Here is a 24725-nt window from a genome sequence, read left to right on the forward strand (position 1 = left end):
GTTTGCTCCTTGATGACAAGAGATTATTTTTCTTTCTTTGTATAGCCAGAACCTGTCACATAGTAAGCATCTAATAAATGCATGTTGATTGACATTCACATTATCGCAGCTTTGACACCACTGCAACTCTTAAGTTACTTTCTCTCACCTACTACTAATAACTCTAAAAACATTAACTTTCCAATAACATTCTAATTCCTATACTATAAACTCCACACTCCCAAGAAGTATTTTCCTAGTTATGCTTACCCACCAATTACTGGCATCAGACAACTCCATTAAGTCTGGGATGGGGTAATAATGAACATCTCTGAGGGTTTGCAAGCCTTCTTGACTTGAGTACACAGCTTTAAACTATTCAAACTTTATTAGATTCTCTCTCTCTGGTTCCATGTATTATCTGGGTCTTTAATCAATACTATTGATTATGAAAGCAAGTGGTCAGGCTATTGAGCTCCTAAGAAAATAGGGACAATAGTCAAATGAGGTTATTATGTTTTATAATCTGTATAATGGATCCAAAAGGAAAGTATATGGAAAACATTCTTAAATAAAGAACAGCTTTTCAGAAGCTTCCTTTTTCTTCCTAATTTCTTTCCTCCCTTTTTCCCTTCGTTCTTCCTCCTCCCTCCTTCTTTGCTTCCTTCTGCCCCTCCTTTCCTTCCCTTACTTCCTTCTCTCTATTCATACATCCATACTTACCTTCCTTCTTTTATTCTATTCACACATCTACACCTTCCTCCTTTCTTTCCTTCCTTCCTTCTCTCTATTCACACATCTATAATTGTAGTTCAGGGCTTCATCACTTCTCTCCTGAACTATAGCAATAGTTTTTTGGTCTCCTTCCTTGCTTCCTTCTTTCCTTTCTTTCTTCCTTCTTTCCTTCCTTCCTAATTAAACTGGTCCCCCAGTCCCTGGTATAGTCTTTTGATACCTGGAATCCAGGGAAGAATTCCAATTTCACCCTGGCATGTGTGGCACAAACGTAGTAACACAGCATGGTTTGGTAAGTTAACTTTAAGCACCTAATACTGTGCAATGCACCCTGTGGACTTTTGGTAAATACATGTTGACTGTCTAACTACTGATGTGATTAAACCCAGAACATTCTTCCCCCAAAGTGAAAACAATCAACCCAAACCCCTTTTTTCTTTTGGGAAGTCTAACAGCTGATTAGGAAGTAAGTGGCCATGGAACAACAAAGCAAGACAAAAAAAAATCATTAAAAGGAATTAAAGAAAGAAGATGAAGAAGAAGAGAAAATGAACACAGGAAAAACAATTAGCTGAAGCGTTATGCAAAAGTCTGTAATATTATCTAGACTGACAGCACAGCCATTGTTAGGGCTGCCAGAGCACGGCGTGTTTGCTATATCACCCGAGGTCCTAGGAGAATAATAAACTAAGCAGATTAGACTTAGACTGATGCCTTCGTGCCACCACTACCTCCACACAACACACACACTGTTCTGTATTTCAGAACACATGCAGGCAGGTAAACCCAGAAAATGGGTACTCCATGTTGGCAGGAGGGGGACAGGCTGCCAACAAACAGGGCCTGTTTATTATTTAACAGTTGGTATTGCTAGAGGCCTGGCACTGCTATAGTGCAATCTCTGTTTCGGTGCAAGTAAGCCTGATTATGAGAGCGTGTGAGCCAAATCATGTTTACCATAGTCTGTAAGAACCTCAATGCCCCCAACAGACATGGAAATTCTTACAATAGCTCCTGTCCAAATAGAAAATCATTCCTGAAATGGAAGTAAAGGACTCTCTCAGCCTCAGCAAACTATGAAGGTTTCAGAATCTTGTCTTGTCATCCATTTGGTTTCTTCTCTGCGTGCATGCCCTGACCTCTTCCCCAACCCTGATTTCCCACCCCTTCTGGGACTCATCTTTGTTAAGGTATTGGGTCTTCTCAGTTTCTAGCCCTCTGCATTCTAGCCTTCATACTTCCTTAGAAGCTTTTTTCTTAGAAACTCAAATGAGCCAAATAACATTTGAATCACCCCTCACCTACAGCTGACATGAAATGTTTACTCTTTGGCTGCAGAGCAAAGGGCTGTCTTGCCCAGAGGTAGATACCGCCTCCTTCTCTGGGGCCAGCATGGACCCTGTATCAAACCTCTTCCTTGCCAACATGGGCCACAGGTGGATACTTTGCTACAAATTCAATCAGCATGATAATGGACTACCATCACAAGAGTAGACCTTAATGACAAAGAGCTCAGCTTAGATGGTCACCCCATTAACTTCAATTTGATTACGCTGCCCCAGCAGAACACTTGCCTTCATAACCACAGATGGCACCAGACCAATATGAAGTCCATGCAGAAACAAGTAATCTTGGCTGATCCATTTTAATAATCTTAAATTTGATTGTAAAATATAAAAAATAATAATGCAAAAATAATATAAAATTAGAAGTTGGAATATGCTTAGCTAAGAAAGGTACAAACTGAAATAATATGTAAAACAATCATATTAGGGCACATTAGCCAATTAAGACACACACACACACACACACACACATATATATATATATATGCAATGTGGAGCCTTTCAGAATGACAAGAAAAATATCCATTTTATCATTGTCACTCATTCTCCTTGAAATTTAGCACATATCAACATTTCTTTTGAGGTGAAAGGAGCTTGGCCCTTGGCACCATGAACAACTGAACTGTTTATAGTTCTTTACATTCCTGGGAAAAATCAGGTTCAACATAACCTTGGACAATATTCTGAGCCTGAATTTTGCCTTTGGCACATAGATTCCTCTGTGACTAAGAGAGAATCAGTGCACCTCTTACCACTTCCATTTTTTCCTCCGTGTTATGATAAACACAAAAAGAATGTCTTCCTTGGTGATGTTTTATTAAGCAACATTTCTTTATAGATAAAGAACTTTCATAATATCCTAATTATGATGTGGAAGTGTCAAAACAATCCTTTTCCATATAACCTTTAAATTTTACACAGGCCTTAAAGTACCTAATACAAGTTGGATTGAAATTACATTTTATTATAAGTAAAAAAAACTTGTTCTACTACACATATGTATATATAAATATACACATGTGCAATTTATATCATTGGAGCAAACTCCCAAATAAATGATGCCACAGAATGATTTAAGTATTTGAGTTTTTGCGTGTGTAAACATATATAGAAATATATGTAAATGAAAACAAACCACAACAATGGCAACCATGAAACACATAAATCATGAAAGAATTTCCTCACCAGGTCCTAGCTTCATCAGCGGTTCTATTTAATCACTTCCCCTGTCACTCAAGACATAGAATCTAAGTAAACAGAAAGCTTTGAACTCAATGAAATACAGCTCTGTTACAATAACAAAGGAAGTTAATTCTAAACTGGAGTACACCCTCATAGAATCTTACCCATAACAAAGTGCAAATGAAATATTCCAAAAACCCAGTAAGTAGCATGATGCTTAATCTGGTCATATGGGTCATGAGTAGGGTATAATTAAATCCATCACCCAAATAGTTATGATCCCTAGTACTCAAAGTCAATAGACTAAATTGTGTTTCTGGTGATGTTTGAAATGAGAGAGAACACAGAAGGAATATTAGTCACTTGCTGGTACCACCTTATAACTAAGAGATATAGTGGAAAGATCTTTGACTTTGGAATCAACAGACATTGGTTTAAATCCTACCTCTGACATTGATTACATTACAAGTCACCAAATCGTCCTGGGTCTCATTTTTCTCATCTGTAAAAGGGAGTCAGATTATGTAGCCTTTGGGGATTCATCTGTCAATAAGTTCAATAAGAACATCATCTGTGATGATGTTCACTACTATCTGTCCGCCATGTAAATTATTTATTAAATGCTATGTTCACATTGATGCTTTTGTTTTGAATTCACATTTATTTCTGAATATATTTCATTCCCCTCTCCTACTCATCAAAGCATTCCTTCTACAAATTTATTTTTAAAGAGAGAAAAAGCAAAACTAACCAACACATCAACTATGTCTGACAATCTTAGGCTATATTCTACACTCTCAGGTCTCCAGTTGCACAAGGAAGAGGATATTCATTCATTTTTTTTTCAACTTTTCTCTAGGGTCATGTTTGGTCACCGTAATTACACAGCATTTAGTTTGCTTGAATTTAACATATACCTATGTACATAAATATACACACACACACATATATAAATGCACACACACACAGAGTTTCTAGTGTTCATTAGGAGAGTATAATGAGTCAATCAGCCAGTATTTAAGTACCTACCACGTGTCAGGCACTGTACCAAGTGCTAGAGACACAAGTACAAAGAATGAAGTAGCCCCTATGTTTATGGAGTTTACATTCTAACTGAAGATACAACAAATAGATTCATAAATACATATAGGAGGAAAATAAAGAGAATAAATGCAAATCAATATGTAGAAGTTAAATGCAGGCTAATTTGGAAGGTAGAACACTAGCATTTGGAAGGATCAAGAAAACATTCATGTAAAAAGTGGTGCTTGAACTATGTCTTGAAGGAAGTTCAAGTTCTGATGTGAGGTGAGAATAGAGTCCATTGTAGGAATGGGGGACAGTGCCAAAGGCAGAAGCTAGACTGTAATGTAGAAGGAACAGAGAAGTAATTGGTTGGGATCATATTTTAAGGAGCTTTAAAAGTCAAACAGATGAGTTTACTTTTAATTGTAAAGACAAAAGTAACAGGAATTGATTGAATAGGGAAGTGATAAGGTCAGATCTATGTCTAAGGAAAATCACTCTGGCATCAGTGAAGGGTCTAAGATGGGGGCAGCTAGGTGGTGCAGTGAATAGAGTCCTCCCTGAAGTCAGGAGGATCTGTGTTCAAATCCAGCTTCAGACACTTGACACTTAACTAGCTATGTGACCTTGGGCAAGTCACTTAACCCCAATTGCCTAGCCTTTCCCCCTCCAGAAAAAAAAAAAAAGATAAAGAGAATAGGATGAAATGGGCATAGATCTGAAGCAGGGAAACAAATTAAGACTTGCAAAGATCTACATAAGACATAACAAGAGCTGTTCAGGCAGTGGCCTTATGAGAAGAGAAAAGGGTTCAGATGTGAAAGATACTATGGAACTACCCATATATGGGGTGAGGGAGAGTGCGGAGATGTAGATAAGATTGAAGTTATGAATCTAAGAAGTTGAGAAAATGGTGATGCCTTTGACAGAAAGAGCAAAGTTTGGAAAAGAGGTGGGCTTTCAGGAAAAAAGTCAAGAATTCTTTTTGAGACTTGTGCCTCCAAGAAAACAGGCAATTTGTGATTAGGAATTGCAGCTCAGGGGCTGGATCTATAGATCTGTAAGTAATGTATATTGAGATGATAATTAAACATTATTAAGGGAAAGTAGAAAAAGAAAAAAAAAGAGAGCCCTGGAACACCCATTTGGGGAGTAAGATATGGATGATAAATTGATTGAAGAGAATTATCAGGAAAGCAGATGTATGCAAAAAAAAAATTCAAAGAGATATTATCTAGCTTTAGAGGGTGGACAGCAGTGACAAAAGGTGAGAAAAGTGAGAAAAGATCTTCATAGCTGGTACTTAATTACATTAATTCCCAATATTGGGAAAACTTTTCCTATATCAGGGACATATTATCAGTTAAGGAAAGAATTTAGAAGATATCTGTCATAAGGTAGATGTATATCTCTCTAGATAAGAGTTCTAATCTATTGGGGAGGTGTGGTGTACAGCAATCTATTCTTAAATATTCACTTATCCACAGTGATTAGGAGATGATCTGGGTAACTGAAGTATCTGGTTACTAGATCTACTACATGGATTTCAGGGTTATTCTTATTGACACCAATTGCCAGTGTACATCACTGCAGACACAGAAGGGGCGGGATGTTGGGTTGCACATACCTAATAAGTTTCTGTTTCTATTTTAAATAAATCCCTCACATCACCTTTCTTGTCATGTGCCAGTGAGAATAAGGAACTTAAAATAGTGATGACTTGATTGTTTGGTGGTCTACATTCTGGAGAAATGAGAACTTAAAAATTACTTCTGAAATCTTACAAATAAAACTTATTATATCAAAATAAGAGAAATATGGTTCTAGATAGTGAAAATACTGAAGTGGGTCTACTAGATTTAATTGCAACAAAAATGTTCCTAATTGATGCCAAGGAAAAACTGTGAAATAGGTGAAGGATCTGACCTTTCCTAACATACCTTCCCCAATGAATTCTAGATCTCCCTTTCATTCCTGATTCTTCTCTCCTAATTCTGATAATTCTTGCTGAGAACTTAGTTGATAACAGCTCTTTCAGATGAACTTCTTGAGAACTAAAATGGCTCCAAGAGGAGAAGAAAATAAATTATAATGGTGAAGTGGTAAGCAATAAACACTGTTTATTTGTTTTTTGGTTGTTGCTGAGGATGTGGTGGGGAGCTTTGTCTAACACATAAGTCGCATCACAATAGGTAGATGAAGTTTGTCAGATTTCTAGAGTTAATAACAATGATGTTAGAGAATTTATTCTCTAAGGCTGTACATTGCAGAAAAAGTGGTTATCTGTACTGGTAAAGGAAGTTGTCTAAGTGTGTGAATGTGTGGGTATGTTTGAGAGAATCAGGCAGAGTTACAGAGAGAGAGAGACAGAGACAGAGACAGAGACAGACAGGGAGACAGAGAGACACAGATAGAGACAGAGAGAGAGAGACAGAGAGACAGAGAGAGACAGAGACAGAGGCAGGGAAAAAGAGACAGAAACTCATTTCTTTAGTACCATCAAAAATAAGGTGATCCATACGAGGATCTCTATAACTAAAGCTTATCCCCATTCAAAGTCAAAACTTAAATTTTAAATATTTTTGACGAAATTTATAATATATTATTTTATTCTGTGACTTCTTTAGTAGCAACTATAAAACAAAAACAATGGGGCAAAGTTGAGAGAGTGAGGGACTAGGATCCAGGAAACTTGGTTCTACATTCTGGCTCTAGTCTTTTCTAGTCATGTAACTCTAGACAGCTCACCACACCTCTGTCAGACTGTTTCCTCATCTGTAAAATGAAAGTTGGACTAAATGACTTTTAAGGTCCCTTCCACCTCTAAAGCTATATATCTACCTCATAGGGTTATTGTGAGCAAAGCATGTTTTTAATCCTTAAAATGTGATCCAGATATGTGATTACTATAATTGATCACTCAGGGGCATTATTTTAGACATCAATTATTATAGTACCTTCCAGCTCTAAATCTATAATCCTATGAAAATATAAGGGGCTAGGAATGTGCATAGGGCCATTTGTCCCTACAATGAATGGTTCCTTTGTTTTTTGAGCTCTAATTCTTATGTATTTTTTAATACATCTTTTTTTTTTAATTCTCATTCATGTCAAAACCTCAACTCTTCTTTTTGATGTCGTTAGTGTGCTTGCCTCTAAACACATTACAGTTATATGGTTTGGATCTGCTGTGGGTCTGGGAAGTAGATACCAAGTTCATTAGACCCACAATCAGAGAAGTTACATAACTTGCCTGTTTGCAAAGCTGCTCTTAAGAATTGGGATATGAACCCAGGTATACTGCCTACAAGTCCATTGTTCTTCCATTCATCAACATGACACAGAGCCTACCAATTCAGCTCTAAGAAGAAAAGTCTGGCTGATATAACAGAGTGGTTCTCTTTAATTTAAAAACACACAAGGCAACAACAAACATAAAGATTTCCTGATCCAGGCTCAGGGAAATGGAACTTAAGGGAAGGGAATCTGGGACTCAGGCAGGGTAGTAGTGAAGAGAGAGTTGAGACAAAATTGGTGCCAGCCAATACAATCCACCATTGCATGGAGACTCAATTGAAGAGGGTGGCTTCCATCCTCCTCATTGGAGGTTTTCCTCAGCACCCTGTAGGAGACAAAGGTCTCCCACTGTTGCTTCTTCATTTGAGGAACAGCAGGAGAAGGCAGGAGACCCTTTGCCAAATGAACCCCTTCCTGACAGCTGCAGGGAAATGTGTTTATGCCACAGGGTCCCTTAGAAAATTGCCCCTAAATGACTGATGTTCAGTCAGCCAACAAAGAACAAGCTCCCAGTGGAAAAAAAAAATATATCGGGATGGGGGAAGAAGAATATAAAACATCATACTCCATGTTTTTTTCCACTAGTCCTTTTCTCTGTAATAGCTATTTTATCTAGTCTTTTTATAAGGCTTTAAGGCACTTAATATCATCCAATGTTATCTTTACAATGACCCTTGGAGTTGGGTGCTATTGTTAATCCCACTTTACAGATGAAGAAGCTGAGGGAGGTGGAAGTTAAGTGACTTGACCAGGGTGATGCAATTAGTAAGTTTATGAGACTTGAACTCAGGTCTTCCTAACTCCAGATCTAATCCTCTATCCACCATGTACCTAGCTGACTCTTCAAGCCATGTTGTTCCTATATATGATCTAATACAATGTGAGTCAGGAGGCTTGAAGTTGAGTCCTGGTTGCTGTACTTACTAGCTGTATAACCTCAAACAAATCTCCACTTTTTTGGGTCCCTTTTCTCCTGGATAAAATAAGGTGGTCAGACCAGATGGTCCTGAATAGCTCTAAAATGCTGTGCTCTAAATCAGGCAGGAGGGCATTTGTGATTGTATCCTTTAAAAGGATAGAGTTCAGAAACTACAAAATATTTGCGCTGGCATTACACAGATGTTCCCAAGATGGAAATACCCCCTCTGAAAAAGAAGCAGCTGATGCCAATGAGGATAAGTCATAGTCTATCATTCAGGGATGGAGAGCAGTGCTCAAGATGCTATTCTTGGGTTATATGTAGGGGTACAAGGAAGTTTCTGGATTCTGTACTGGGGTAATGATAATCCACCATGTGGTGTATTATCTGATGATGTATTTATCAAAAAAAACTAATAAAAAGAAAATTAAAAAAGATACAATAATTGTTACTGCACTACACCCTAATGAATTATTGTGTTCAAGGTTCCTACAAAAAAAAGTAATATTATACTCGGCTTATGTTTTAATTGATTTATTAATATTTTATCACAGGAATGTAATTTAAGCTCCTCATGATTTAGATCTCATAAACCTTTAGCATTTTGCAAATTCAAATTCCAATTTAAAGCCAGGGCGAGCAATTAACTTTTCTATCATCTTGTCAGGGGAGAAGGTTCGTGTTTAATTTGAGACAAAGTGACAGAAATATATATATACACTGTATGTATTACTCCAATTTAATTTATGAGTCAGCACCATCCACCTTCAAAATGTAGATTTAATACAAGGGGAGGGGGAAAAGGCCCTGCTGTCATGGCAGAGCTGTGATATCTGTCCTGAATTTCCTATGAAAAAATGTTCCTGGTTTATTGAGATACCCGGATAGATTGATTGCAGGTCTATTTTCAATTCTTTTGTTTTAATTTCCATTCACTTATCACTTTCTCATATAGGGCACATTCTCTCGAATGTCACCAAGTCTCTCCCTGCCAGTTTTAAGGAGGGCTGACACTCCAGAAGCTCAGCTCAACCATAGAAAAATAAGACATTCTCAGAAAACACAGCTTAGAGCTTGTTCTTTTTTTCCCCCCAATCATCTCCACACCCCAGCCATTTAGGTGAGTTCTATTACAAGATAATGACAATAATTCTCCAATCTAAACCTAAATAACATACATGATAAACAAGTTTGAACCATTTCATTTCTCAGTGACACTACGACCGGACATTTCATGTTTATTGCAGAATAAGGACACATGAGTGCAAATTACAAAAGAAATATGAAAAAATATTCCTTTACCATGAAAGCTATCTATCACAAATTAGGAATAGGTTACTGAGGGAGGTTATGGAATCCCTTCGAAAGCTACAGTCCCATAATTCACCAAAGCAGCACAATGCTCTATGCTAATGAGATGAGTAACATGACATCTCCTCCCTGGTTCAATCAAAGTGAAGCAATTTACATCTCAAACCATTTCTCTCATCAGTGGGACATATAAAGTATAGAACAGAGAGAGGCACAGCAAAAATGCATGTTTATGCAGCACCAGCCAAATCACCACTCTCTTTCTCTTTTTCTTTTCATCCATTTCTCCCCACCCCCTTCTTCTCGAGGGTGGCCATCATGATCAAGATTCGAAAAAAACCCAAAGTAAGAACAGGCAAGGCAGTACTGATGTCTTTGGCTTCTTCTCCATACTGACTACCGTTTTCCACCACTTTCTTTGGTCATGGTAGAATTGTTAGGCACAGAACTGGAGCCAATTCCTTTGTTCCTTTTTGAAACAGAATCAGTTTCTCTTTATTGGTCAGAGGGAGGGATGGAAAGACAGGGTTACTGAGGGAAATGCATAGTAGGTAACAAAATAATTTTTTTTAACTCACATTTTTTCCAGGGATATGATATGTTGATATACAACAGAATGGTTCCCAATTACCAGAAACAAATGCTATTTTGGGTTAGTATGAGGTCTTCATTAAAAAAAAGTAGTTTACTACTAATCTATAATTAATAGCTACAGCTTAATCATCCTGGACAATTTGCACTTGTGCACAATGCTGAAAAAGGCAAACAATGCATTCATTGCACCTCCTGAAAGACACAATCATATTCCTGAAAAACGGTTGCAGGGAAGGGGGGTAGGGGGATCCTACTAGTCATGGCTCTTAAGCAGAATACTGGATTACAGCAGTGGGGCTTAAATATGAGGTAAAAATGGTAATCGTATTCATCAAGTACACAAAGAAGTAAAAACAAGAAGCTGGAGATAATTCCTTTTACTGGACTCACTAAAATAACAATAACAGCTTGATGAAGAGAACATGATTGTCAAAAGCTTGTCCATTTTACATTTTCTTTTTACATTGTACAGTAAAAGGGAGCACCTGCAGCTTCTACATGTTGTGTGGTTTTTATGATATTAAACTAAATCATGGGGTACATTTGTTGTAGGAGCTTCTACACTCAAATCTGAAGCACAAATTCCCTTCTATAAACTTAAACTGGAGTCCAACTGCGAATGACCCTCAATGACCACTGCAGCTGACAAGGGTCTAGGCAATCTCCCCCATCCCTTTGCACTCAGATCCTCATGTGAATTTTCACTCAAACTCATCAGATCTTTATCCTTTGGAAAATAAGGTAAAACAGACTTCACTGTCATGCTTGCTTTTAGATAATTTACAGCAGAATGTCTTGCAATTTTTTACTCTATGGTGTCCACATCACTGACAGACACTAGCCCACATCAGCATTGCTGCTGAGGTGTCCCCATACTTGTCTGAAAGACACTATTAACTGCATATCATGGACATTTGAAGTGCATAAGAAAAACATAAACTTAATTACATTGGAGGACTGGTGTGATCTCACATGAAATTTGAGCTACTGTTATTAAAAACAGAGATTGCATTTACTTAATGCTTCTTACAGCAAATCAGTCAATTTTAAACTTTCAAGGTTGTGTAATGAGACAAAACAATGCTTTAAAGAATAGAAATTGCCTCAAGAATTTATCAGCACAAGTGTTTCATGTGTCAAGAGAAGTACTTTTAATTTTTTTGGGGGGGTCAACATCATGAGTTTAAAATAATGTAGATTTTTTTGTACTGAATGCATATACATGTTATTTGAAGTGCAGATTTAGGTTGGGGGGCTCTCAGTTTAATTTTAGAGGGTTATTTCTCGAATTCTATAGCTATTAGTTGGCTTCTAAATGATATTCAAATATTCTTAAAATATCTTTAGTATTCTGCACAGTATGTTCTACAAGAGTGCCTTGAGTGAAAAACACAGAATCACTGAATTTCAGAATCAGAAGGGATCTCAGAGCCCATCTCGTACAATTGATATCTGAAGTGGAATCTTCTCCTAAAATTTCTTGGAAATAATCTTACAGTTATTTTTCTTAAAAACCTCTACTGAGGTTGAGCTTGCTACCCTGGATAGTATTAATTGGTGAAAGTCTCTCTTCACATCAAATCCAAATCCGCCACACTGTTCCTTGCTCTGACCTCTGGGCCAAGCATAGTAAGTCCACTCTCTCTTCCACATGACAGCACCTCATACAATTGAAGACAAATAATATCACTCCCTCTCCAAGTTCTCTCCACTCCAAGCCAAATTTCTGCAGTTCCCTCAAGGAACCATTTATCCTATTGTCTTCAGTCTCTCCTATCATTCTGATGGCCTTCCTCTGAGAGCACACACTAAGACTTGCAAAGTTAAATGAAAACTACTATTTCTCTCATAACCTGTCTGAATAAAGTCAAGGTGTTAGACACAGCCAATCAAACAGGCAAACTACCCCACATGAAATAGTTTTTCACCCTTCTGTTTTGCTCCAACTTTAAAGAGTCTAATATTCAGTTATTTTTCTATATGTGAATCATGGCAAGAGGTTTCTTTCATTTGAATCATGAAAGACTAATCCTTTGGCGCTGGTTGGGCATTTATCTGGTTTTGTAACTTTCACTCTTATTATGTCCTTTCAAAAGAGCATTTCTGAAACAGTGATAATAATTCATTTATCAGACTAGGTTTACAAAATGCTTTCTTCACTAATTATTTCACCACCACCCCCAGGTCTTAGTTTCTTCATATATATAATTAAGATTAGATTGGATTGGATTAGATGATCTCAAAGTTCCCTTCTGATTCTAAATCCTATGATCAAATGAGGTAGAGAGTACATCATTATATCTATAAGTAAGGAAACTGAAGTACAGCAAAGTTAAGTGAAAAGTCCATGATTATATAACTAGTGAGTTTCCATACTTCAAATTTTTACCTAGGACAGTATCTGGTATGATGTCATTTGATTAAACAAATCTCAACTACTGTTGAAAGTATGGGAATGTTATAAAGTCAGAGGTCTAGAGGTGGGGAGGAGGGGGGAGAATCTCCTTAAGTTATAAAGCTCTATGCACTGATCCCAGGCAACTTTTACCTAAAAAATGTTCAAACTAGGATTTATTCAAATATTTAATACATTTCAAGGATTTCTAAATTCTCAAAGCCCTGTTCATTTTCTTTGCAACCCTTGCTATTGTCACTGGCTACATAACAACTGGTCATCTACAAGAGAATGTATGAAATAATCACTGTTGCTAATCAGGATTGAGCAGTAAAAGTAGACTAGATCCCCAAATAACAGCTTGTTAGGGGAAAAATAGAACTACGAGGCATTTCTTATTTGCCATTTTCGCCATGCTGTTTAATAGATTCAGTTAACCATGGAGCTGACAAAGTCCTTGCTCTTGGAATGGAGAGTGTACTGTTACTTTTATTGCTCCAAGGCAAACAAAAGCTGAGGAAGAGAGGCAAAGGGAACAGAAATCAGAAGAGCCTTGGATGCCATTCTACTGGCACTGCCACCTGTCACTTACGTAAGAAGATGCAATCATCCATCTGTCCAGACTGGTGAATCATAAGGTCTCAGAAGCCATTTACTTACTACAAGAAAGTGACTCCCTAGCCACTTAAAAAAAATAGACATCATATGATAGCGGAATGATATGACCTTTGTTGATTCTTTATCTATTTACTTAAGAAGATTCTCTTCTACTATCACATACATCTTTTGAAAAGGTGGAGAAAATAAATGTCTAGAGCAATAATTTGATTGCAGTCAAATAATAATAATAATAATAATACTTTTTCCCTTAGCACCTCTCTGCCAGAGATTTCTAACACCTTGAAAGCATTAACTTACTATGTTTGGCTCCATTCCCTATGAATTAGAACCGTTTTTAAAAATCATATTTTCATTTTCTGGTGGGAAAACACAGAAAGGCCCATGACTTGCCAAGGCCACATAACAAGGCTATGGCAAAGCTGGGAAGAGAACCAAGGCCTCCTGACTCAACCAAAATATTTCCTCCTATTTTAAAAACAAAAGTAGCAAAGCCCTTCTCTTTCAGAAATAAATGTCTAACAAAACAATATTAAGGGAAACTAAGAAAAGGCCTGGAAGGACAACTTTTTCTTTATCACTACTACTATTTGAGATTTTTTTGCTTGGTTCAAGTTTGCTGATTTGTTTTTGGTTTGGTTGAAAATGACTTCATGTCTTAGAAGTAAGCCATTACGTATTTTCTGACTAAAAGCAATAGGTACACCGAGAATCATGAATTTGTATTTTCATGCATAGCTCACAAACCATCTTACAGCCCTTCATAAAATATTGAATATTTTTCACATAAAATCTCTCAAGACATATGTGGCTCAAAATGCGTATCACTAAGGAGAATTAATGAACTGACTGATCAATCAAAAGGTACTTATTAAGACCATACTATATGCCAAACAATGTCAGGATTCAAACAGAAAATGTAAGACTGCCCTTGCTTTCAAGAAGATTACACTCCACAATGGGGAGAATACATAAAGAAAAGGAAACCTGAAAATCAAGAAAGGACACAACATTTAAAAGCTTTTATCAGAATTGTGGTTCAATGATTTTATATAAAAGAGGGTGAAAAAAGACAATGAACATTTGGAAAAATCCAATATTTAACTTATTCTGTGATCTCATAAATGTATTGCCTATCATCTGGGTTCAAGTTAGAATGGTATTGGATTGTGTGCTTTTTTCTATGTTCTCCCAGAGATCCATTACAGAGGCTGTGCCCAACATTCTGGATCAGTTCCTTTGTGTTTTTAAAATTTGTATATACCAGTGTGACATTCAAGGTGTCCTTTCCTTTCTCTGTGTGAGTGGTCCACCCCTTTTGCAATCATACTTGTCATTGACGACATCAATTATATGCTTTTTAGTCTAGGTCACTATTAGAAGTATGTTGCAGTTTATTTATGTCCATCTTTCTCTTACAATGAGGTCACTCAAAACTTTGATTCCCTGGACATTATGGTGTTCTAAAATTTGCAACCATACAAGATTACCAGGAGAACATTAGTTTTCTAAAAATGTATTTTTTCTGCATGGGAGCAGCTTGGGATGAATGACAACACTGTGAAATTTCCCAAATATAATCTAGCTTGCTTTCCTCCTCCTATTCAATCCTAAACCTAATTAATTGTTTATCTGCAATGCCTATCCATTACATATGTACTATGGTATTAATTCAATGAACTGGCCATCTAATAGCAAGTCCTAATTTGGATGAGTATTGTTAGCCTATTTACTTTTTCCCTGTAAAGACTGTTGGGCCACTCTCATTCAGCTAGTCATAGATCTTGGTGAGGAGGTCCTATAATGATCTGGGGTTTGAAGCAATAGGTATAATATTGGTACAATCCTTTACCCCTCACCCCCACCAAATTCCCTTTTATTTATCTTGTATATATTTCTGTGTGTATATACATACACATACAAATAAATGCATATATGTGTGTATATATATGTATGTACATATATACACATGTGTGTATATACACACACCACCACAGCAGTCCCATTTAGATATATATCAAGGCACATAGCAAATATGTACATACATATATGAATAATACATGTATAATATGTACATATATTACCTATATGAACACTTATTTTTATATTTACAGACATTATAGGGCCTCCTCACATAATTTATATTATGTATACATATATGTATACATATATGTATGTGTATATATAACGAACTCAATGTGTACATGTGTATGTGAGATCTCTGATAGAATAAAAATTCCTTAAGTGCAGAGACTGTTTCATTTTTACCTTTGTATCCCCAGAACCTAGCACAATGCCTAGCACACAGCAGGTGCTTAATATTTGCTGATTGATCAAATATCATCCATAAACAAGAACATCTGGAGGACCGCATTCTCTCTAAGGAACTCTTCTCTCTTTTTGGACCCTATGTAAGACCTTTTCCATGCCAGTGGAGAAGTCACACCAACAGCCAACATACATCTCACTGTTTGGGACTCACCTGGCTTTACTAATAAGAGGATAACTAAACAGAGTTCTCATTAGTGACTGCCTTTTTTAATTTTGAATATATGAATAGGAGACTGCTTGTTAAAGGAGCACCCTTGAGGCTTTTATCTGTTCTCTTGAGTAAAATCACTTTGTATAATCAATAAGTAATAACCACACATATCACCTTTTTGTCTTCTTTTCTGCTAACCATCGCCATTACAGCCTGAAGTGGAAGAGAGACAGATATTTGGAAGAATTTTTTTTGTTTTAATTTTCCAGTGCCACACTATTCCAGATATGAAACAACAGAAACCTATTATAATAGTGTTGATGTTAGATTAGATACCCTCCAAGGTCCCTTCCAACTCCATATCTATTATATTATAAATAAGGAAAACCAACCTTTTATAGGTTTCATTGTCATTCTAAGAAATATTCGGGATATAAGAATTTGACTAATGAATAACTCATAAATGAACAGGCCACTGCCATCCCCTGCCCAGTGATTCTATACCCTTTCCTCCTAACCTGAAGTTACTTTAATTCAACTATAATATTCACCTCTGACACTATTCTCCAACATACAAAATTTGATGGTGATCTGACAATTATGAAGTTAATTCTATCCAAGCAAACAGGAAAGCCAGTTACTTAACTAATTTAGGCCTCTAAATGGGTTCTGGAGGATCCAAGCTAACTGGTTCAGCTGTTGACATTGATCAAATTAAATTAGTAATTGCCAAACCTCAACCTCACTTTGCACTTTGTGGATTCACCCTGGGCTTCACTTGGGGCCAAACCATCATGTTCTGGCTGTCCTAATGAAGTTGCATTTTCCTGCATAGATCATCAAATTTCATTACTGCCTTTCATAAAAAGCTGATTATTTGTCATATAAAGTCTCAAAAAACATATGTGTCTCAAAAATGTGGCTTTTCTGAGGTCAATGAATGAATGAATGAAAAAGCATTTATTAAGGCTTTATTTTATGCCAAGCACTACTATATGTCAAACATTATGCTATGTTCTAGGGATACAAATAGGAAAAACAAACAAAAACGCAGCCTATTCTGAAGGAGCACACACTCAAAATATGAAACCCTGAAACCAAGTTAAAATCTTCTTTAAAATGTTCAAAAGTAAAGCTAGTACATTGAAGGAATAAATCTGACCAAAAAAATGTCATATGTTCATAGGAATTCCTTCATGCTTGCTCTTAGAGGTCAAAATAAGGGTATTGTCATTGTCACTGTTGTTGTTTTAAGTTCTTGTTTCAGATTGGCTAATCAGGACAGAGGACACCTCAAAGTGATGATTTTTCTTAACTTGCTATGGTTTACTATGAAGCTCTACCTCAGCTTTTCCAAATGAAGTCTCTTAAAGTTATAACTAAAGCAAAATATGGCTCTTTTGGGAAGTGGCCTCTGAACTTAGCTCCCTCTGAGCCAATCAGGTTGGGAACTTATTCAAAAGCAACTTCAGGTTCTTTGGTCTTGACATTTATAGCCTCAAAAGAACTTTGTCCAAATGTGTTCACGTCTCTATTATCTAGTGTGATATGAACAGAATTTGATAGTATATCAATAATGGCAAGTTCTAGATGTTGAGAAAGCCAGTGGACTCTAACTGGCAGGGCTACTTATTCCCATCAAATGCATTAAGAAAAATATCCTAGATTAATTGATTGATTGATTTTGGTGGGGGGAAGAAGAGGGTAGAAGGGAGTTTAGAAGTAGTATTGTTAGAGCATGAGGTAGAAGAAGAAAACTGAAAATTATCTATTTGCTTTTCTTTTGCCTGAAAAACCAAGATATAAGTGGCAGATATGCTTCCACCTGCTGGCTCTATACATTCCTAAAACTGAAATTCCATATCTAAAAATTGCAAATGTTATACTCAGCATTACTCAACATTCCTTTTCATGTTTATACAGGCTCATGTCAAGGATCCAGCAGCCCCAGGCATTCCACCACAAACCTCCACGTGTATGTCCACTGACATTGTCTCTATCCAATTCAATCCAATAAAATTAAATGAAGTTAAATAAAACAGTCCGCTTGAACCAGTTCACTCAGCATTTCCCATTTCTTATTGTGTTGTATCTCTTATCAGCTCTTATTTATTTAGCCAAGGCAAAAAAAAGAAGAAGAAGAAGAAAGGTTTCCAGATTCAATTACATTTTTCCCTCTTGGTCTCCTATTTTGTAAGTACTGTTTTTTCTTTAAATAATGTTGTTCATGTCAACTGCCAAAAAAAAATTAAAAAGCCAATCTTTGTAACTCTATGAAAATACAAAGGTCTTAATAAAGAAACTATTATTCCATAGGAGAGAGGAAAGTTTACATTAGCTTACATTTTCATCTCCTCCCAAAGGTATTCAGAAAGGGACAACTAGGTTTTTCCTGAGTAAAGCAAATTGGGCAATTGCCTCAGGGTCTTTAAGCTAAGTTACTGGAAGGGTGGTTGGACCATGACTCAGAAAGGGAACTGGCTGTGTAGAAAAGGAGGTAAATCTGCCTGCAGGTGCTAATAAAGATCTAAGACTTATATAACACAAAAGTGAGGGACTGCCTCTCTTCCCTTCCAAACAGAAGGAAGTATCCAGCTATATCCATACTGTCATGGCTTCTTTCCTTTTTCAAAGTTTCCCTTGATGCCCATTTTAACCAGTTTCACATAAATAAAAACACAAAGTGAGAAGTGCAGTGGGGTGGAGTGAAAGATGAAGCCCCCAAGGTGATTTATCCCAGGTTCAAAAAGTCTCTCTAGAGCCAGATAACATACAGTTTACTCTTGGGGGGTGGGGAGGGAATGAAAAGGTCTTTTATATCTAAACTGATCAGACAGGATTTTAAGGTTTTTTTTTATTTTGTTCTAAAAGACTATTCCCCCCTCCTCCTCCTTCCTACACCAAGAAACTAAAGCATGTGCAACTCAAATTATCTACACCAGAAGGATGAAGTACTGAGTCAACACTGTCAGGACTTGAACCCATCTAACTATGTATTTCTCCATTGCCCATCACCATGGTATCTAGACCCTAAAAACAGACACTGAATAAAAACAAACACATATGTAGAAAGAACAATTCTCCAATTTTCTCACCTTCTTAGATGCTTTTGGTGGTATGGTGAGAAATTATAGATGATTCTGTAGAATTTCAAGACTATTTCTTGTATGTGGATGAGGATAAATACTTAGCTTAAGTGGTGGGTTTTCTACCATCTCTGATGAGAAAGATTAGGTCTCTACTGGAGAACTCCTATAATAGTCTCTTCCTTGGTCAACTTTCACCTCCACCCCAAGGTATTTGACCTAATTTTGAGGAAATATACAATTAAATAATAAATTGCTTCCCAGTCTGGTACTTGATTTTAAGGTAAGATCTATATTTATATTGGAGAATAAGATTTGGACCTATAATTTCATTGACACAGGAAACTCTATCAAAAGAAAGCACCTAGAGTAGTAATGTCAAACTCAAATAGAAAGTGATCTCTGCAGGTCACATACTGATTTAGAATACCAAAAATTAACACTATCTATGTTGTATTGTATTTTTTCCTAATACACTCTAATCCAGTTGGCCACAAATTTGACATCTCTGGCTTAGAGCACTGAGAGTAAGTGACTTGTTCAGGACCACATCCCAAGTACATTTCAGAGTTGGCACTTTAATCCATGCTCCTCCCACAAAAGCAATAACTTCCAAGCTCTAAAGCCAGCTCTCTACCCACTATGACTGTATCTTTCATGTTTTTATTATAAATATTAATAGACTTCAAACAAGCCATTCCACATTCTGCCAATTTCATTTTCATCCATTTCCCAACACCATCAGCTAGTGTGTTAAAGTTACCACTTTCCTCACAACAACTCAGAAAGAAGTATCATTATTCCCAATTTACTAAAGGTCAGAGAGGCTTAAGAAACATTATAAGTGTAACTTGAACCCAAGATTTCAGACTCCAAGTTCAGTGTTCTTTCTATTATGATATATTGCAAGAACCATCTACCTCAGGTGATTTGAGAGATGTTAAAAAGCTCTTCCTTCTGCAGAAAGGCTATCCTACCATCAGAGAGGTATTCCTTTGGATTAAGGCAATTTTCCTAGCTGTCCTTTGTTCACTATTAAACATTATACTGTTAACAGTAAATTAACACCTTAGTTTGTTTTCCCAGTGACAGTTAACGGAGAGGAATCAATGTACTAGAAAGTTTTCATAAGAAAGAGAAAAGATAGGTCAATATCATTTGCAAACATAGTATACTGGAAACCCTGGGCAAACTGAGTAGATTATGAGAGAACTGGCCCTGTGGAAAATAAAGAGCACCTCAAGATGGAAGGGGAGGTGGGAAGGTGCTAAAGAAATGATGCCAGCTTCATAGCTTCACCTTAGGGCAAAGTTTGATTACCAGTTCTTTTACTGAACAAAGAGCTATGGCACCATCAGGGAAACTAAAACCCAACTAAGTGGAAACGACTTCTAGGTAGTGACAGAAATGGCATACCTTATGTGAAATATACATAGATGATTTCTCTGAACTAAAATAGTATAGGAATTAGGAACTAATTGGTGGAGTAGATCTGGCATTTTACTTGGCTTATTAATTCGCTCCAACTTTATCTATGCACTTGGATCATAGGCAAAAAAGAAAAAAGGAAAAACCAACCCTAAAGGAGTAAATCCCCTACATCAAGGGGATTTCTTTACCTGGGTCCATAAACTTTTTTTTTAATATTTTGATAACTGTATTTTAAAAGTTGATTTTCTTTGCAATCCTATGTATTTTACTTTTTGTAATTAAAAACATTACTCTGGGGACAGCTAGGTGGATGGAACACAAGCATAGGAGTCAGTAGGACCCAAGTTCAAATCCTGTCTCAGACACTTGACACTTACTATGTGACCCTGGGCAAGTCACTTAACCCCAATTGCCTTCCCAAATAAATAAATGAATAAATGAATAAATAAAAAAATGAAAATTACTCTGAGAAGGGATCCACAAAAAAAGAGCTTTAAGATTCAAAATATGGTAGAATGGACAAAGTGATTGACTTGAAGGAACAGGGCAAAAGTCTAAACTCCATTACTCCCTAGCTGTGAGATCTAGGGCAAATCACTCAACTTCTTGTGGGGGGTCTCAGTTTTTCACATTTTTAAATAAGAAGATTGGCCAAGATGACCTTTGAGGTCCCTATCAGTTCTAGATCTATGGTTTTATGAAACACTAACTGAAAAATCATTGTCTCCTGATATCATGTAGTGGGCCAGGACAAATTACTTCAATAATTACACTGTGTGAAAAGAAAAAAGTGGGCTATAGTCTGAGACTCACAGAACATGTGTTTCTCCTGCCATCAAAGCTAGAAAACAGGATGCAACAGCAGCTGTGAAAGAAAGGATAGGAGTATTTGATTTTTAAAAAGAAAACATAATGAAAAAAGTCTACTGAATTCCAATACATGTGAAATACTTTTTCACATGTAATTTTTTTCTTAAAAAGAAAGGCTCATTGTTACCATCATTATTGCCACAATTACCATCCCTCTCAACATTAGTGAAACTGACATCTCAGTAGGACTTAACTAATTCCTTAATTCCCTGAAAAGTCAAAGGACACTGAACAATTGCTTCAGGGCTCTTCTTAAATATTGACCGGCATTAACTTCAGCTGGGCACAAAGATGGATCTTGTCCTTCTAGGAGGCTGATAAAGCTAGTCTTCTGTTCCTTCAGAAGCAAAGAGGCTAATTCACCAGATTTAACATGAAAATAAAAGTTATGACCATGTGACCACACCCACTAAAATGCCTGACCAACAAGTGACAATATACTTATATATACATTATAGATATACACAGATCTTAGTTTGACTTCAACAAATAGAAATAGAAACCCCACTAAAGAATGTCTAAACACTCAATGGGACCTAATACCAAGGCCCTGTACCACACACAGGATATTTGTTTATCTCCATTACATATGATCAATGGCAAAAAACATTCAAAACAAATCTTAAAGCAAATGTCATCATACATTAGTTTACAGCAATGGGGCTCTTCCAATATTTTTTTCATAAAAAGATATGTGTTTAGATTGGGTTGCTTTTTTTCACTCTTATCACAGCAATTCAGGCAGCACACAGAGAGAAGGGGTGGAGGAAGTAAAAATAAACTAATGTCCTTAACAGTTTTCTTTTAAGCAAACAAAAATGCCATGATCATTTTAAAGTTAATAACAGTCATTCTGATTAAATATCTATACTGCATTATGATAACATTATTTCTTCTTTGGCAAAAAAATAGAAACAGTTTAGTGGAGTTGTTGTTTCCCATTTCAGCCTGGCCTTGGGAAATCCAAGCTCTATCTAGATCTCAAACTAGGTATGCTCACAGTGCTAATAAAAATGTCCTTGATACTACCAACTCCTCCAGATAACAAGTCATCTTGAAAGAATTGCTGTTTTCAGTTCCTCACTACCCACTCACTCCCCTGACCTCCTGAAATGTGCCTTCTCTCTCCGTACTACTCTATTGAAATACAGTTCCTTGAGGTGGTCAAAGACCTTTTCTTTGTCCTTATACTTCTGGACCTCTCATTAGCATTTAACACCACTTAGCTCTCCTCTGCCTGACACTCTCTATTGCTTTGTCATTTGGGACTTTGCAGTTTTTTCATTCCCCTGATTCTCTGACTGCTCCTTCTCAGACTTCTCTTCCTCTTCCTATTATCTTAATGTGGACATTATTGAAAGCCCTTTTCAAGATTCTTCCCTTGACTCTCCTTCCTTCCACCTACAAGCTGTCTCCCTTGAGAATCTCATGTACCCCCATGTCTTCGATTATCACCTCTATGGGGATGACTCAATCTAGAGTCCCAGCCCTGACCTCTCTTTTAAGTTCCAGTGGTATAGTTCTATTTTTTGATTGGTCTTCTTGACCTGGATGTCCTGTCAGCACCTCAAGTTGAGCTCATCTAAAATTGAACTCATCTTTCTCTCATACTTTGCTCCTCAGTGTGGGACGGTGAAAAAAACACTGGTTCTAAAATCAGAGGTTGTTGTTTCAGTTATGTCCAACTCCTTGTGACCCCATTTGGGGTTTTCTTGGCTGAGATACTGTAGTGATTTGCCGTTTCCTTCTCCAGCTCATTTTGCAGATGAGGACAGTGAAGCAAACAGGGTTAGGTGACTTGCCTGGTGTTACAAAACAATAGAAGTGTTTAAAGTCAGACCTGAACTCGTGAAGATGACTCTTTGTGCTTCCTAGTCCAGTGCTCTCTATCTACTGCACCACTCAGATGAAATCAGAACACCAGGGTAATGCTACCTCTGAAGGTTAGTATCACTGTGATCTTAAGGAAGTCACTCAATATCTCTAGACCTCAGTGACCTTGTCTGTAATGTCTGTGGACTAGATGGCTTCTCAGGTCCCTTACAGCTCTATTCCTCTGATTTCATGATCTTTCTGTCTTTGCTATCTTTATGATCAGCGCCTCCATTTTCCCTAGTCACCAATGTTTCAAGTCTTTAAGCTATCTCCATCATTTTCTGCATTCAATTAGTTACAAATTACTGTGGATTTTCCATAATATCCATTCCTTTCTACCCTTTCTCATTGCCATTTGCTTAGTTTTGGTCTTCATTACTTTACCTAGGTTAATAGAATAGTGACCTAACTACAGAAGTACTTCTGGATCTGACACATTCCTTCACCAAGCAACAAAACAGGCTGATAGGCACATGTCATTTGATTTGTTGAATTTCACTGAAAGTTATCACATCCTACTTGGAACATTGTACTAGTCTCCTAGAATACCTTCTCACAACCATCGTCTCTTCCTTCTAACTGATCCATTAGACCATTGCCAGAATAATCATTCTTAAGCAAAGCTTAAGATCATGTCACTTATATAACTCCTTTTCTTAATCATCTTCATTGGCTACTCTGCCTGGTATGCCCTATCTTTCCAAATTTATCTATGAATGCTTTCCACATGTTCTATGCTTATAACATATTGAATTACTTCTTTTTTCCTAGAACATACCCTATGCTTCCCTACCTCTTAAGACTACTCAGACTGTTCCCCAACTACCACATACTAGGTACTCAGTAAACGGCTGATTGACTGGAATGTCTTCCCCCTCCCAAACTTTACCTGTTGTATTCCTTCCCATCCCTTAAAGCCCAATTAAAGTGTCCCTTCTTGAATGAAGTCAAACTGGAGAAAAAATTCAATAGTCAGTCCATCTTCATACACTCCTATAAGTTACCCCTCATGCCTAGAATTTGCTCCCTCATCTCCACTTCTCATAGTCCTTATCACCTGTAGGTGCCACCTCCATTATGAAGCTTTCCTCTTTTTCCAAGGTGTAGATATATTCTTGAACTTGAAATTACTTTGCATTTACTTACTAGGTACATATTTTATCTCACCAGTAGAATGTAAGCTCCTTGAGGACTGACACAGGTCTATCTAGCATCTTAGTGAGTAATTAATATATCTCTACTGAATTTGAATAAACAAAGGTAATTGTTTTTACTTGTAATTTACTCTCTCATGTAAACCCTAAGCACATTATCCAGAGAATCCAGGAAAGTATCCCAATGTTACTTGCTCAGTTACTCAGAAGTACCAAGAAAAAGAAGTAAAGATTTTTTAAAAAAGGAAAAGTTTTTTGATATCTACAATTTATTTGAGATCAGGGATGTCAGCATCTGTGACTACTGTTTAAAGCCTTCTTGGTTAAGGGATCAGGGTTCAGGCAAAGAGTTTCTAGGCAGATGGGCATCATCAGAAACTTAGCATGAAAAAAGTCAATTTTAAGAAGAATTGGGCAGGTGAATC

General features: G+C 36.9%; 1 protein-coding gene across 39 annotated transcripts in view; it reads right to left on the bottom strand.

Annotated features, from left to right (window-relative positions):
* ZBTB20 (zinc finger and BTB domain containing 20) overlaps positions 1–24725 on the bottom strand; it is a 1019756-nt gene that overhangs the window by 649527 nt on the left and 345504 nt on the right. For 7 of the 39 annotated variants that reach the window (XM_069069956.1, XM_069069931.1, XM_069069936.1 and 4 more), the window contains one exon: positions 21215–21266. The exons of the other annotated variants lie outside the window; for them this stretch is intronic. The gene's annotated coding sequence lies outside the window, so the exon portion shown is untranslated. The remainder of the gene's footprint in view (positions 1–21214; positions 21267–24725) is intronic. 39 annotated transcript variants of the gene reach the window in all.

Source organism: Petaurus breviceps, unplaced genomic scaffold (assembly GCF_028583685.1).
Source record: "Petaurus breviceps papuanus isolate PSGF00001 unplaced genomic scaffold, PetGlider_PUasm1.0 90792, whole genome shotgun sequence".
Lineage (NCBI taxonomy): Eukaryota > Metazoa > Chordata > Mammalia > Diprotodontia > Petauridae > Petaurus > Petaurus breviceps.